The 13,480-nt window shown below is 39.5% G+C and overlaps 1 long non-coding RNA gene across 2 annotated transcripts in view; it reads right to left on the reverse strand.

Annotated features, from left to right (window-relative positions):
• Positions 1–13,480, reverse strand: part of LOC136015525 (uncharacterized) — a 104,643-nt gene that overhangs the window by 70,887 nt on the left and 20,276 nt on the right. For both annotated transcript variants that reach the window (XR_010613245.1, XR_010613244.1), the window contains exon 5: positions 1,809–1,895. This is a non-coding gene — a long non-coding RNA (uncharacterized LOC136015525). The remainder of the gene's footprint in view (positions 1–1,808; positions 1,896–13,480) is intronic.

Genomic DNA, 13,480 nt, shown 5'->3' on the forward strand with positions numbered 1-13,480 from the left:
AAGGATGCTGAATGAGATATTTTGGCTTAAAAACAAAATACCCATACTATGGAAAGGTGGGATTTGGTCTGGGGTTTTTTTGTTTGTTCGTTTTTTTAAATCTCTCTCAGTGAATCAAGAGTGCAGACAGAAAAAAAAACCCAAAAGATAGATAGAAATAAGAGGGCAGCTGTCTCTTCCTCTCACAGACAGGGGTCACAGGGGCAGACAGGTTGCTCTGCTGTAGATGGTGATGTAGGCACATATTGACCAAACACCAAGGACGTGAAGGAAGACCTCAGGTCATCATGAGCCCAACACCGGCAGTCCAGCCACTTCCCATAAAGAGGTGATGACTCCAAGAGGGTTGAGGTAACAGCAAAAATTCCATAACATGAGAGACTGCTTCTTCCTCTCCTGCCAATTTGTATGCAGGTACCACATGGCTGCCGTAGTGTGCAGGAGAGCCAGCACACTTGCTGCAGCACCACACCCGTAAGCAGTCATGCTGTCTAGCACGTACCTACGCATGATGCAGCCATCTCTCAGGTTGACCCAGCAGTACCTTCTTTTTATTCTGTCTCTGGAGAGCTCTTGATGACTGCCCATGATGCGGAGTAAAATCTGTCATTCTGCACTCAGCCCCAGTGCCAGCTAGAGCTATCGTTTGGATGATTGAATTCAATCACTAATGGCCCATTTACTTTAAGGAGCTCATTCTGCAATTCAGAAAGATATCTTGCCTTCAAAAGGGTGATTTTGCCAGGGAATATATCTATACCTCCTTTTCTGTTGGTATGCAGAAGGAAAAAATAATTTCTAGCACTAAGACTAAGCAAGCTTACATAGCCCACTTCTTGAGTATTAGATCATGTTTGGCAACATTAACACAGATTTAAAATCACTGAAACTGCTGCCAACGTTTTCTCATTAATGTTATCAGGACAGTGAAAGCCCATGATGTTTCTGCTATTTGCTACTTTCTAGACTGTTGTACAATAAGAATTCTGCAGTTTGACAGACCATCTTCTTTCTCCCTTCTTTTCACTCATATGTTGGTTTATTTACAGCTTGCCATACCATTTCCAGAAAAGCAGCTTCTTGTATTAAGTGATATCCTTTTCCATAACTTCATACGGGATCTGGTGCTCTAGAAAACAGTCCTGACTCCAGGAGGCTTCCATATGCTTCACCTGTCTACATTGCTGGACCAAGTTAACCTTTCTGGCTTCAAACAAATTGGGAACCACCTCAGACTATACACTGTCTTCTCTGACTTTTAGGAGCCGCAGCAGATAACACAGGGCAATAACATTTCAGCCAGTGCAAGCACTGTTTATTTGACCATGGCCTAAATTATCCTTCCACTTTTTCTGCTTTTGAAAATTTCTAGCTTTAATTTTACCCAAGACTGCTATACAAAAGCTTTCTATAAAGTGATCCCTCAGCAAGGCCAGGAGCAAAGACAAAGCAAGATGGATTTGATGATCTTAAAAGATCTTTTCTAACCTAGTTGATTCTATGGTTAAATGAGGAGGAAAAGGGGAAAAAAAAAAAAAAAAGAGAGAGAGAGAAAATAATTTGGTAACAAGGAAGGGGATGGGGAGAGAAAAACTGTTCACTACCTCTGTGTTTAAGTCACTGCTGGAAGAGAGGAAATGCTGTGCCATTCCCAGAACTGCTTTTGTGTTTTCACAGGAAATTACAGAAAAATAAAATTAAATACAAGTTAAATAGAGGTTATGTATCAACAGGCAATGAAATACAATGTGATCCCTTCTGCCTGCCAAGTGAGTTTCTTGCCCACAAGCTGAAAAAGTCTTGCTCACCTTTACAGTCTTTCCTCTCCAGTCACTGCAGCCAGCAGAGCACTTCCTTCCTGGGGGAAACACTTGCCAGGCAGCTGGAGTGCTTTCCTGGGAAAAAAAATGTGAACCTCAGTTTCTAACTTTCTGGATAAATGTTGTTGTCAAGAGGCTATTAGACAAGGAGTACAGCATAGCACCTTGCTCTGCTGCTCTGGTGGTGTCAGTCGGAGCTGAGAGCCCCAGGGAGGTGAAGGCAAAGTAAAATCCATGCTCACAGCTCCGGGGAGGGAAGGAGGGGAGAAAGTACTTAAAGGTTATACCCTATATCTCATTTCAGAGATCTGATTTCTCTTTTTAGGACTTGCACCTACGAAATAGCCTGTGATTAATGCTAGAATCACTGGAAAGCAACATATTAAGCACAATCTAAAAGCTATTGCACGGTGAACTATGATTCTTGTATTCTGAAATCTCACCTGCACAAAAAGGACTACCAAAGGCTTTCCCACATGGTTACAGAAATAGCTTTTCTCTCCCCTCCCCCTTCAGTAAAAATAAATAAATAAACAGATTCCCTGGGTATCTGACAGCTTGACTAATTGTGAACAAGTTTTCAAATGAGGAACGGAACAGCACGATTTTCAATCAAGTCTCGCCACAGTATATCATTTTAATTTGAAATTTATTGGAAATAAATTAGTGCAATTATCCACTGAATCTAGCATTCATTGACAGTGAGAGATTTTAGGCCAAACAACTAGAATTTAGTATTTTTAAAAAGAACACTTCCTGCAAAGCTATAATACAAGTGAATTTACATTAACAGTCGATAGTGGCCTTGGGTTTAAGCAGCGAATGTATACAAGTCCCTAAGTTCCCTACGATCCTTCACTGCACACATTCCCTGGCTTGTCATTTGGCCACAGACTTGATCTCAAAAGCATCAACCTTTTTTACATCTAACCTAACAGTCGTGGTTGCAGCCTGTGGCTAAGACTAAATCTTGCTTTGCAGTCATCTCTGTTTGAGAAATCTAGCATCAGCCCTGCTACCTGGTTTGCAGAGCAGCTGCAGTCCCCACAACATTTGCATGACACCTGGGAGTGATAAATGCATGCAAAAAACCATTACTAACGTATCAACCAGCACATCAGGAGCTGATGAGGCACTGAAATGAAATAATGACAGTAGATCACAGCCTTCAGCGAGTTGCTGAGCAGTGACATGTTCCACACGGCCTAAATTAAAGCAAGTAGCTCAGGTCAGACAAAACAGATCCTCAAGGGAAAAGGTAGCTGGAGGATAGAGGAGACTGTTTAGACTGCAGAGGTCTGCTTGGAAAGGGAGCCTCACAGACATTATCCAGTCCTGCTTCTGCCTAGTAATTCTTGCATTAGGCTCATTCACAAAGCAATCAGGTTTGACTCTGGTCTCTCTGCATGCATTAAAAATTTCCAGAGAAACCCAAGATGACAGAGGACACCAGTGACTCAGTAGGTGACATTTTCCTTTCTGAGTCAGAGCTGAACCGAAACAGCAGCACGATGCTGGAGGACATTGCTGCTGGACAAGAGGCAATGAGATCAGAAACACTGGCAATCCCACACTGCTGCTTTATGAGACTGTTTGCTCAGCTATCCTTGTCAGACTCCAACCGGAAATTTACATCCTGCAGACCAAAGTCCTCCTTGCAATTCTACTGCAAATGACATTTCTCATAATGTTCTCTCTAAAAATTTATATAGCAATGCTAAATCATCGCTGTATTTCAGTCTGGAGATGGCTGCAATGCTGCACAGACCGAAGCAATTTTGGTAGGTTGTTTGTAAAGCTTTTGGGACCCCTAAAAGGTGAAAAAAGCTGTACTGTTAAAAATTTAGTTTATTAACAATCCCAAGAAACTAACAGAGAAATCAGATTTTGCATCATTTTGATGACAAGAAGATCTCTAAACAGAAAACAACTGCCTACAGCATTTTATCTCAGGATAACATTTATCTTGAAAACCTTTGTACTCTTTCATGGCCAAGGAGTAATGTAAAAACTATTTGATATTTGGTTTTGTGGTGTCAAAGGAACAGATGGGATTGGGACTCTTTTTGTCTCCTTTTGTCACTCTTCTGGATACCTGCATAATCTGTTTTGGGGAGCTTACTTTCTAAATTCTGACACCATGCAGTGCGTGGAGGAGAGACCAGAACCCACGGGGTAGATTGAGTATTACAAGTGGAGTAAATATGTTAGTTTTCTGATACATTTGATTTGTGATTTTGGAGGTTAGGCTTAGTTAAAAGAGGCTAATCTAACAGAAAGTTTCGGTTTTACCAAAGCAGGACAGATAATCCCACAAACACTACTGCTGCCCTTTGAATGAATTCGGCTTCTGTGCAGAGCATATGGTACACAAAGAACGGACCACTGTCAGAAGCAAACCAGCAGCCCAGGCTGACCAGTCTCCAGCACTAGTGAACATCTGCCTCTGAAAGCCCTTATGCACTTCAACACACATTTCATTACCTATATCTTCAAGTGCAGTACTTATTTGGCATAGATATAAACCAAACTGCATTTCTCATGGGTTTGTGTGGACTTTGGGGTTGAAAGAGCAACCTTTGCAAGCTCCGTTGTCATATGGACTCCAGTCTCCAAGCAAAATAAATGGGAATTCTTTCTGCAAAGTCACAGGGGGAAGGATGTGAAAAGGTGGTGACAGTAGAGAAAAAGGCCTCTGTGTGTCCCTGGAGACAACCGGAACTTGAAGAGCAACACAGCAAAGGAAGAGATGTGTCAACTACAGAGTTTGCATTGAAGATGTCTCTAGGCATTGTGGAAACTGAAATTACTGCAGATATGGAGTGTGTGAGCTCTTTTAGACTAAGAGACAATATTGTCCTGTGAAGGATAACAAGCATGTGCTATTGTAAATTAAAGAAGAATTAGAGTCTTTAATACAGATAGCCAGGAGTGAAGATAGGGCAAAGGAAGTTTTTGTTTACAAACCAACCAAGGGAAATGGGTGAACACAATATAAATGAGACCCCTGCTGAATCAGAAATGGCATATTTAGTTTTCTCAGCTGTTCAAGACAGAAATCAGGTGGGAAAACTACACAGGACAACAGAAGAGACTGCTATTTGTTCAGGAAGATGAAAGGCATCATGGAAATCATGTTTCCATTTAGCTGAGAGAAGGGTAGAATATGAGCAATGTGTAAACCTCAAAGAAGCTCATGATTCAGAAAACAGGCCAAATCCCTCTGTGAATTCTTCCCAGACAACAGCATAAATCTAAAGAAAGTGGGGTCTTATTTAATCTGGTTAAGAGTTTGGTCCTTGTTCTTTTTCTAAGGAAACAGAAACCCAAACTAGTATTCCTTTCAGTGTCACAGTTAAATTGCTAATATTTTTACCTAAATATTTGCTTGGAAGATTTAAGCTCTCACATCAGGGATGCCATGCCATTCTGAGAACATGGAATGCATACTAAAGACAGCAAGACTGATTGTAGTCCAGTATAGCATGTTGTCAGTGGAGAATAAGGAGTCTGGGACTCTGTTCTGAGCACCATTAGAGATTCTCTTTCATATCCAGGTTTCAATTTGGGTGTGCCTCAGTGTCTCCACATAAATGTAGTCCGTAAAATTGCTGCATCCCCTAGGTGGTTTGTGAAGTATTCACTGCACTTAAGATGAAACTATTTCATATAGAAAGGACGAAACATTGTCCATTGAAAATAGTTGCAAAACATTTAAATTTTCTCCAAATTAAAAAAAAAAAAACAAAACAAAAAACAAAAACAAACCAGCTGTAATATTGAATAAGCCAGCAGATCATGCACTATGTTTCTCAATACTTCACCATAACATCGTGTTCCCATTGATCTATGAATTATAGTTCATAGTGGAAAGTGGATTATTTGTTAACTGATGTTGGCTGGGGGGGGTTACAGTTACAAAAAAGTGAAGGACACAGCATTATTATACAAAAAGCCACACATTTTGTTATGATCATTATTTCTTGTGCCTATAATAGGCAAAATTCATAGGATCTTCCGATTGCAGAAATATGATGGTATGACTTTGAAAATAATCATGTATGATGTCTTAGACATTGTTTGCTTCTAAATAGCAGGCTGTCAGATGCTTGGATGTGAAGCCAATGATGGAGAACTCTGTTGTGAAAGAACTGACCTGTCGTGAGGCAAGTATCAACTGACATACTAAAAAGCTATGAAAAACAGAAGTCATTGCTACAAAATCATTATGTAGAAATTTGCAGGATTTTTAATGAATCCACCAACCTTAGAGAAGTGAAAGCCAGAGACAGTATTTCCCATGAAGAATGTGGAGGATCTCAAGGTTCTTTGCAAATCAGATTTAAACTCATTGTAGAAGCACCAATGCATCTTCTGTGAAAATATGCCACAAACATCATGAAACTATTTTGGGCAGGAAATAAAAAGCACGTCCTATGAGACTGCAAAGGCTAACTAGTTAAAGCTAATATAAATGCACTACTCAATCAGGCTTTGGTTTGGCTTCCAGAGAAAACCCTGTTTCTTTCTGGGGAAAAAGAAAAAAAAAAAAAAAAAGGAAAAATATTTGATTAACAACCTAAAATGCAGACACACAATTTTAATGCAGCCATTCAGCTCCTTCAAGATCCACACAACCAGTAGTCTCTGAGACTTGCACCACCTTGTGGGTCCCCATCAGGAGAGCATACAGTAGCCCACAGGTACAAACAGCATGTCTGAGTGCTTCCAGCTGCTTCCAGCTGCCATCTTCCCAGCCTTTCTGAACTCACCAGCACACACTGCCCGCCCCCCTGAAGCTAGCTGAATAATTCACATTTAGTAGCTAGAGGCATAGGAGTTGTTGGGGCAGCAGAGCAGCTTGGAGCTCTCCTCCCACTCCTGCCTGGGCCAGACCCCTCGGCAGCCAGACATTGCACTGCTGCTCCTGAGGAGGGGTCAAGGTATGAGCTATTGCTACAGGAAGGAGAAGAAGGAACAGAAACTACAGCAAGTATTACCCCGAGCTGTTTCGCAGCAGCAGGGCTCTGAGTCTGATTCTGCTGTGTCTTCCATCAGAATCCAAGCTCAGTCTCAAACCCTTACTTCTCCTTTTCCTATGGCAGAGTTACACAGCCCAACCCTTCATCCGAAAAGTATTAAAAATGCATTTTGGTTAAACTGTTTAAAAGCCCAATACATTCGTTAATTCTAAGGAGAAACAGGACATGCATATTTGCCTATCTCTGCAAAAAAGGCTTTGGAAAATGTCTTTAGCATCTATACTCACATTTATTATGTTACGACAAAAACTACATATTCAGTTATGTGCTTGCTCAACATGATTCACTCTGTGAGGAGTGGCTGTACTCTCCCACCAGCACTATTCTGACTCTCCAGGATGAGAGCAATGAAGCAGACAAAGGAGTAAAAACAGGCACCAGAGCTCCCATGTTCAAATCTAACAGTTGCATGTGGAAAGGTTTTGGACACCTCCTTCCCTTTGTTAACCCCAGATAACAATAAATAAACCTACTTTACTGTGGGACCTGAACCAACAGCGATAAATCTAATCCCCTTATGTTGCAGAATGAAAATAATTGCTGTAATGTCTTTGCTTCTATTGTTTAAAGAAAAAAATCACAACTTTAAATAGGTGGTGTAGCAGAGGCTGGAGGTCTGTTAATAAATTATGTATCATAGCAAGAGAGAAAATTGATGATATATTTTATATGGGTCATGAGGATATGATCCAGCCCTGGTAGTCAGGGTGCTGAATGTGAAAACCACACATGATCACGTTGGCTGGGAGACTGCCCTTGTGGTCAGCAAGGCACACTGCTTTAGAGGTAGAGAAACAGCCAGTGGTAGCAAAGAGACAATGTCCCCTGAACGGGAGTCAAAACTAAACAGTGTGTATGAGGAAATGTTTCTTTATCGAAGTGTTAAAGCAATGCCTTCCTGGCACAACAGTGAACTCCGGGAACAGCTGGAAGTTGGTAGCTTAAAAGATAAAGAAAGATTTTCCTAGTAAACACATGACACTGCAGGGTTGACCTGAGATTTTTTTTTTCCCTAGAAATTTGATATTTGTAGCTTAGTTGGCAGAGAAAAACAGAAAAGGAGATTCAAGATACGAGATGTGCGACATTATCTGGGGGCAGTGTTATTGCATAAGCCATCTCTTTTGGGTTACTATTTATCTATGTTTACATTCTTAGTAGACATCAAAAAGAAGTAAGTTTATCCAGGCACTCACATCGAAGTTCTGGCAAACAATATGGTAGCAGTGCTGAACCTTGATTCCCAGTTTATGGTTGTGCCTAAGCAATGGTCAACACAGTGCAAGGATACCTAAATTAGCTCCATATCACACGACTTTCTACATAGAGAAATCTATCAATGTCAGCAGATTCCTCTTAACAATATTGCCAGGCCAGGAAGCTGCCTTACTGCAGCAGAGTTTGCTATAACTATGGCTTTGCTGAGTTGCAGGATAAAAACAGGAGGCAGTCAGAAAAGGCTAAATCCCATGAATGCAGGAAACAGTCTTAGAGAGAAGAAGCTGAGTTGGGTGGATCAAGTGACATCTGGAATATAACTACAAAATTCAGTATCCCCATCCACTCTTGCACTCACGTAAATTTAACACAAAGTGCTGCACTTTTGTGCTTCAGCTCTGTCTCTGTGCATATTTATTGTGATGCAAGGGAACTCCTAATGATTTCGACACAAAGACACCAGTGAAACAATTTAGAAGTTCAGCCTTATATCCCAGGAAACCTCTTTTTGTCCTGTCCTCTCCTGTCCCACCAGTACAGCTAGTGGTGTTTTGAAATACATTTCTTACATAAAGTAGACAGGTGTTTGACACAGATTATGTTTAGATCACCATGGTTTGAGAGCGGGATGAACACACGGTTTTCTCCCTACCAAGTGAATGTATAGTGCGTATACTGCATTAATCATATTTGCTACATTGTTGGAAGCCCCTAGCAAAAAGCAACTCATGATCTACACCAGCTCAGTTATTTAGAAGTACAACCTTTTTTGTCATCTGCAGGGCAACCCCTATTGGAGGGACACAATATTGCAGTTACTGTGCCTCAGTTTGCCCTGGAATTATTTGACAGCTAGTCTAATAACTTGTAAAAGATACGTCATGTAAGGTCACCAAGAAGTTCGAACCTCTCCCAGTGTAATGAAGAGATAGAGTCAAATACAAGTAAGAGCTCCTCTGGCTGAGGTGGGCCAGGCTTTCAGATTGTGAAGTGATTTATATCACTGCTATACTGATACACTACTTTGAACCCATTTCTACCCTTCCAGATCCTGTGTAGCTCTGCCCAGTTCTTGACAGCAGCCCCAAGCATGAGTAGTTCACCACCATCCCTCTCGCCCCCAATCCCGAAGTGCTTCTAACTAGCCTCTTTCCACAGTCCTGACACCCACATGCTCAGCAAGCAAAGCCAACAGTGCTTGCTACACTTCATTAACCCTAAAGCCACGTACAAAATTTGTTGACAAGACCAGGCTTTTATCTGAAATGGAAAAACAAATCTCTGCAGCCATTGAGGTGGCTAGATACAGCAGTAGAAAACAGAAGATAAGCATCTAGAGAATATTACAGGTAAATAGCAAAAAGGGGTGGGGTAGTGGAAAAAGTGCACTGCGTTAGGATGTGTGTTAAGTTCTTAACAGTAACAGTGTATTTGTGCTCTAGATATTTTTTGATTACATCCAGTCGGCCCCAGACTAATGTGATGTTGCAGACCTACCTGTTGGTAGGTGTGATTACAGCTTGAGCCGTGTCACACAGTTCCCTATTGCCCTGAACTAAAAAAACTAACCCTGCTACTGCAAGCTGCAAAGGGTCAGAGAGCCAGCACTAAAGCAGGAAAGCCAGTATAAAACACTGACAGCAGGAAGTGCTTATGAGGTATCTTGGTGCAGAGATACATGTATCTAAGTTGACTTAATAAAAACTTACAAAAAAATAAAAAAGAAAGAAGAGGGAAAAAAAAAAAAAAAAAAGAAAAAATCAGGTCTGCTTGCAATAAACATTGTCAATTTACTTAAGAGACCAGAATGTGGAAGGAGGAAGAATCACTGTGGGTCAGCCAAAACATTTTGTTTCGTGTGAAGTTTTACAAAACCCTTTCTAAATATCTGTTTCTAAGGAGAATTTTCAGATCTGTCATTTGGCAATACTAAGACATTTTCTTTTGAAGAGACTGAAATGAAGCAGATTTTACTGAAGAGAGATTTTCCTCTTTTTTTGTTGTTTTGTTTACCCAAAATAGTTTGCCAAATCCAACAGAATTCATAGATACTTTCTGTCAGCCTGAAATAATTTTCTGGTCAATAAATTTTTTGATGGAAGAAGAATGCTTGTTTCTATCTTAGATCTTAGTGCTTGACAAGCCTTCTGCATTTGTATCCAAATGAAGGCTTACAGCACCCTGAAAAAACATCTATGAGAAAGCCATGCCAGGATGCTTTTAGCAACATTCTGAGAAGACGTGGGTTTTATTACATATCAAAGTAGACCAGAAAATAAGAAAACACTGAACTAAGCAGTTCTAGACACAACGTAAATAAGGTCTGATCTTTATTTCATCAGCTTCATCTCTTACCCAGCTCCTTGTCTATCCTCTGGCTACATTTTCCTAGATCTTTAATTCAGAAGGAAGTTGAATGCCTTCCAAAAGTGCAAAGCTTAACCCAGCCATAACTCCAGCTATCATTGCTCAGCCGTCTTACTGATACCTTTTTGGCTAGCATTAACTCTTGTTCAACCTTCTCACCCACTATCAGAGCAAATCAGACTGCATTCACTTAAAAAAAAATAAATTATAAAAGACCCACATGGCTCATAACATTTTGTCACATCACAGAATTTCACTCAGATTCATTATGGATAAGAACAGTTTATGAAGTGCCCTAAATAGGCCATTATTTGGCAGTCCAGAGATCTATTTGTTATTTGTATTTCCTGTAATTTTAATACAAATTGACTTCTCCATGACTGACAGCTACTACTGAGTCTCTGTGCACAGACTTGGTGAGTGTGGCAGCTTTCCTATGAGCTTTTCTAATAATAAATGCAACACAGTTGGTGGTCAGTAGCTTTGGATTCGGTGACCTATAATGTTTTCTGTCAAGGCACATGTTATGAGATTGGTTAGCACTTACTTCCTTTGGTTGCCCAGACATATGCATAAAATAAGTACAAATCAGCTAAGTCTGACTGCATTTTAAATAAAGGAAAAAAAAAATGCACTGATGTTAGACAGATTTCTACCACAATCTGTGAAATACGCTACTGCTTTGAATAACTTGAATAACTCTCTATTTCTTTGGCTGGGGAAGAAAAAAAAGATAGTCATTCTTTTGTTATCTTTTGACATTTAATATTACTTATAATATTACTAGCAAGATGGGATTATCACACTTAAATTCTCAACCAGGCTCCATCTACGCTTCTGAAGAGTATCAAAAGGCAGCTCAGAACATCTGAAGATTTCCACAGACAGGAGAGAACTAAAAGGGCTCTATTCTTCCTTCAGTGTTCATGTTAGCTATGCACAGAAATCCCTCTCGTATCACCAAGAGCCTTCTGAAAGCAGCGAACGAGTGCAAGAAACTTAGATACCATACTTTAGAAAACACATAATAGAACTCAGGGAGCCCCCAAATGCTCCTGTGCTAAAAACACTTTATCTGGTTCCTTGCATTTTCCTGATATTTATCGTGTTTAGGTTAGTTTAAATATTTTTTAGTTTACATATTTTTCATGTTATCAACTGAAGCAATATAAGATTTCGTGACCAATCCAAATGGCTGGGGAAAAACACTGTAGTTAAGCATGTGCCTGTTTTTTTGCACAAACTTGTAAGTGTTAAATATAAGACAGTCTTGGGGGAAGAGGAAAGTGCAGTGCAGTAGCCACATTGTAAGACAACCCTGCAGCAGATGTTAACTTGTAGTAGATTGAAGTATATAATGCTAAATGCCACAACTTACTAGGTTGTTTTAATAGTGTTTATGTATAATTACAGAAATTGAACTGTTTTCACGGAGATCTTCAGGACGTACTGACTTTCTATCTGCCCTTCCATAAGGAAAAAAACAGTCTCACTTCATTATTACCCAGAGCACTGATCCTTCTTTCTCAGGTTATCTTATTTTATTTGTGCTTACTTCATACCTAAAGAGGTTTCACTTAGACTCTGGTTAAAGTTTCTATCTGGTAGAATTTTAGCTGTCTGAGTGAATATACATGAACATAGCTAAAATACCTGAACAAAATAGGTTATTTTTTGACTCACATGAGCTTTCTGTTTTAAATTACCCGCACATATGCTTATTTAGCATAGGTCTAGCCATAATTCCATATTTGGAGCAAAGCTGAAAAAAACAATGGAAAAAGACATATGGCCAGATAAGGTGGATCAATAACGAGAAAGAAACTTCACTAAATAAAAAAATTACCCAGCTCTTGGGGTTAAAATAGGCTGTCAATTATTGAGCTATTTTGTATTTCTCATTATATAAGCAAAAACCTCTACTGCAGTGTAATATTATCCTTGCAATACAGCTAGAGAACATTTCTGACCCAAAATAATCTCCTACATAGCTTTGTATGGGCAATCATTACTGGTCAGTACATTGGTTCACCTTCAGGTGACATTCTGAAGTCTCTTCTCCTACTCCTTTTCACGTCAGGCATGTGCTAAATATCAGAGTATAAATCTGTGCAGTCACTTTGGTGTCTCTCACTGAGCAGCTAAATGTTTGGCAACTGTTGATCATGTCAACACAAATGAGACAGACATATGGAAAAACGTATATCTTTGAGTAAAGTGTCCAGGATTTGTGATCGTTCAGTACAGATTCTGTGGTCTAACCCGTTGCACCTGTCAATTAAATGACCCTAAAAGTTACTGAGGCAGCTGAAGGTGGTAGGGGAAAAGTAGCACAGAAAAGATAATTAATGCAAAGGGAAACCCTTCTTTGTAAGACTTAAGAAAACAATATCACATTTAAACTATTTTCTTATGTAAATCTATTCTATACTGTATGGCTAAATGAAGAGGCAATTGCTTCCCAAAGAAAATGGTATTTTGTATTGAATATTTTTTATATATAATCACAAACATAATACATTTACATACGATGTTAAATACATGACACTGAAACATTTTAGGAATCTGAGCAACAGGCTTCCCTAAGCTCTTACAGACTCCCTTTATAGACATTTCAGCCATGCTAAACTTTTTTATGGGCAATACTATATTTATAAATATGCAAAGAAGGTAGCTGAAGTGATCAAAATGACATCTTTATTAAAACCTAGTTATGTTTAATAGAAAACATACAATAACCTTATTATCAGCAGTAATCCATTGCTAAGTAAATACAAATAAAATTTAAAAGGCAAGCAGGCTTTAAACCCTACTTAAGTTTATATCACAGCTCAAGCGCAGACCTGATGTTTGTTACGTCTTCTGGTAATAGGAGCGGCATCCTTTATCTGAATGTTAAATGTTGAAATTGGAACCACCTCTCACACCACTTCACCTGTTTGACAGCATCACAACAAAGATGAGACTTTCTGTTTTGTGGTTTTATCTCTTCATGCACACAGAACATAGTATAACAATAATCTCTGCATTTCA

Source organism: Lathamus discolor, chromosome 5 (genome assembly GCF_037157495.1).
Source record: "Lathamus discolor isolate bLatDis1 chromosome 5, bLatDis1.hap1, whole genome shotgun sequence".
Lineage (NCBI taxonomy): Eukaryota > Metazoa > Chordata > Aves > Psittaciformes > Psittacidae > Lathamus > Lathamus discolor.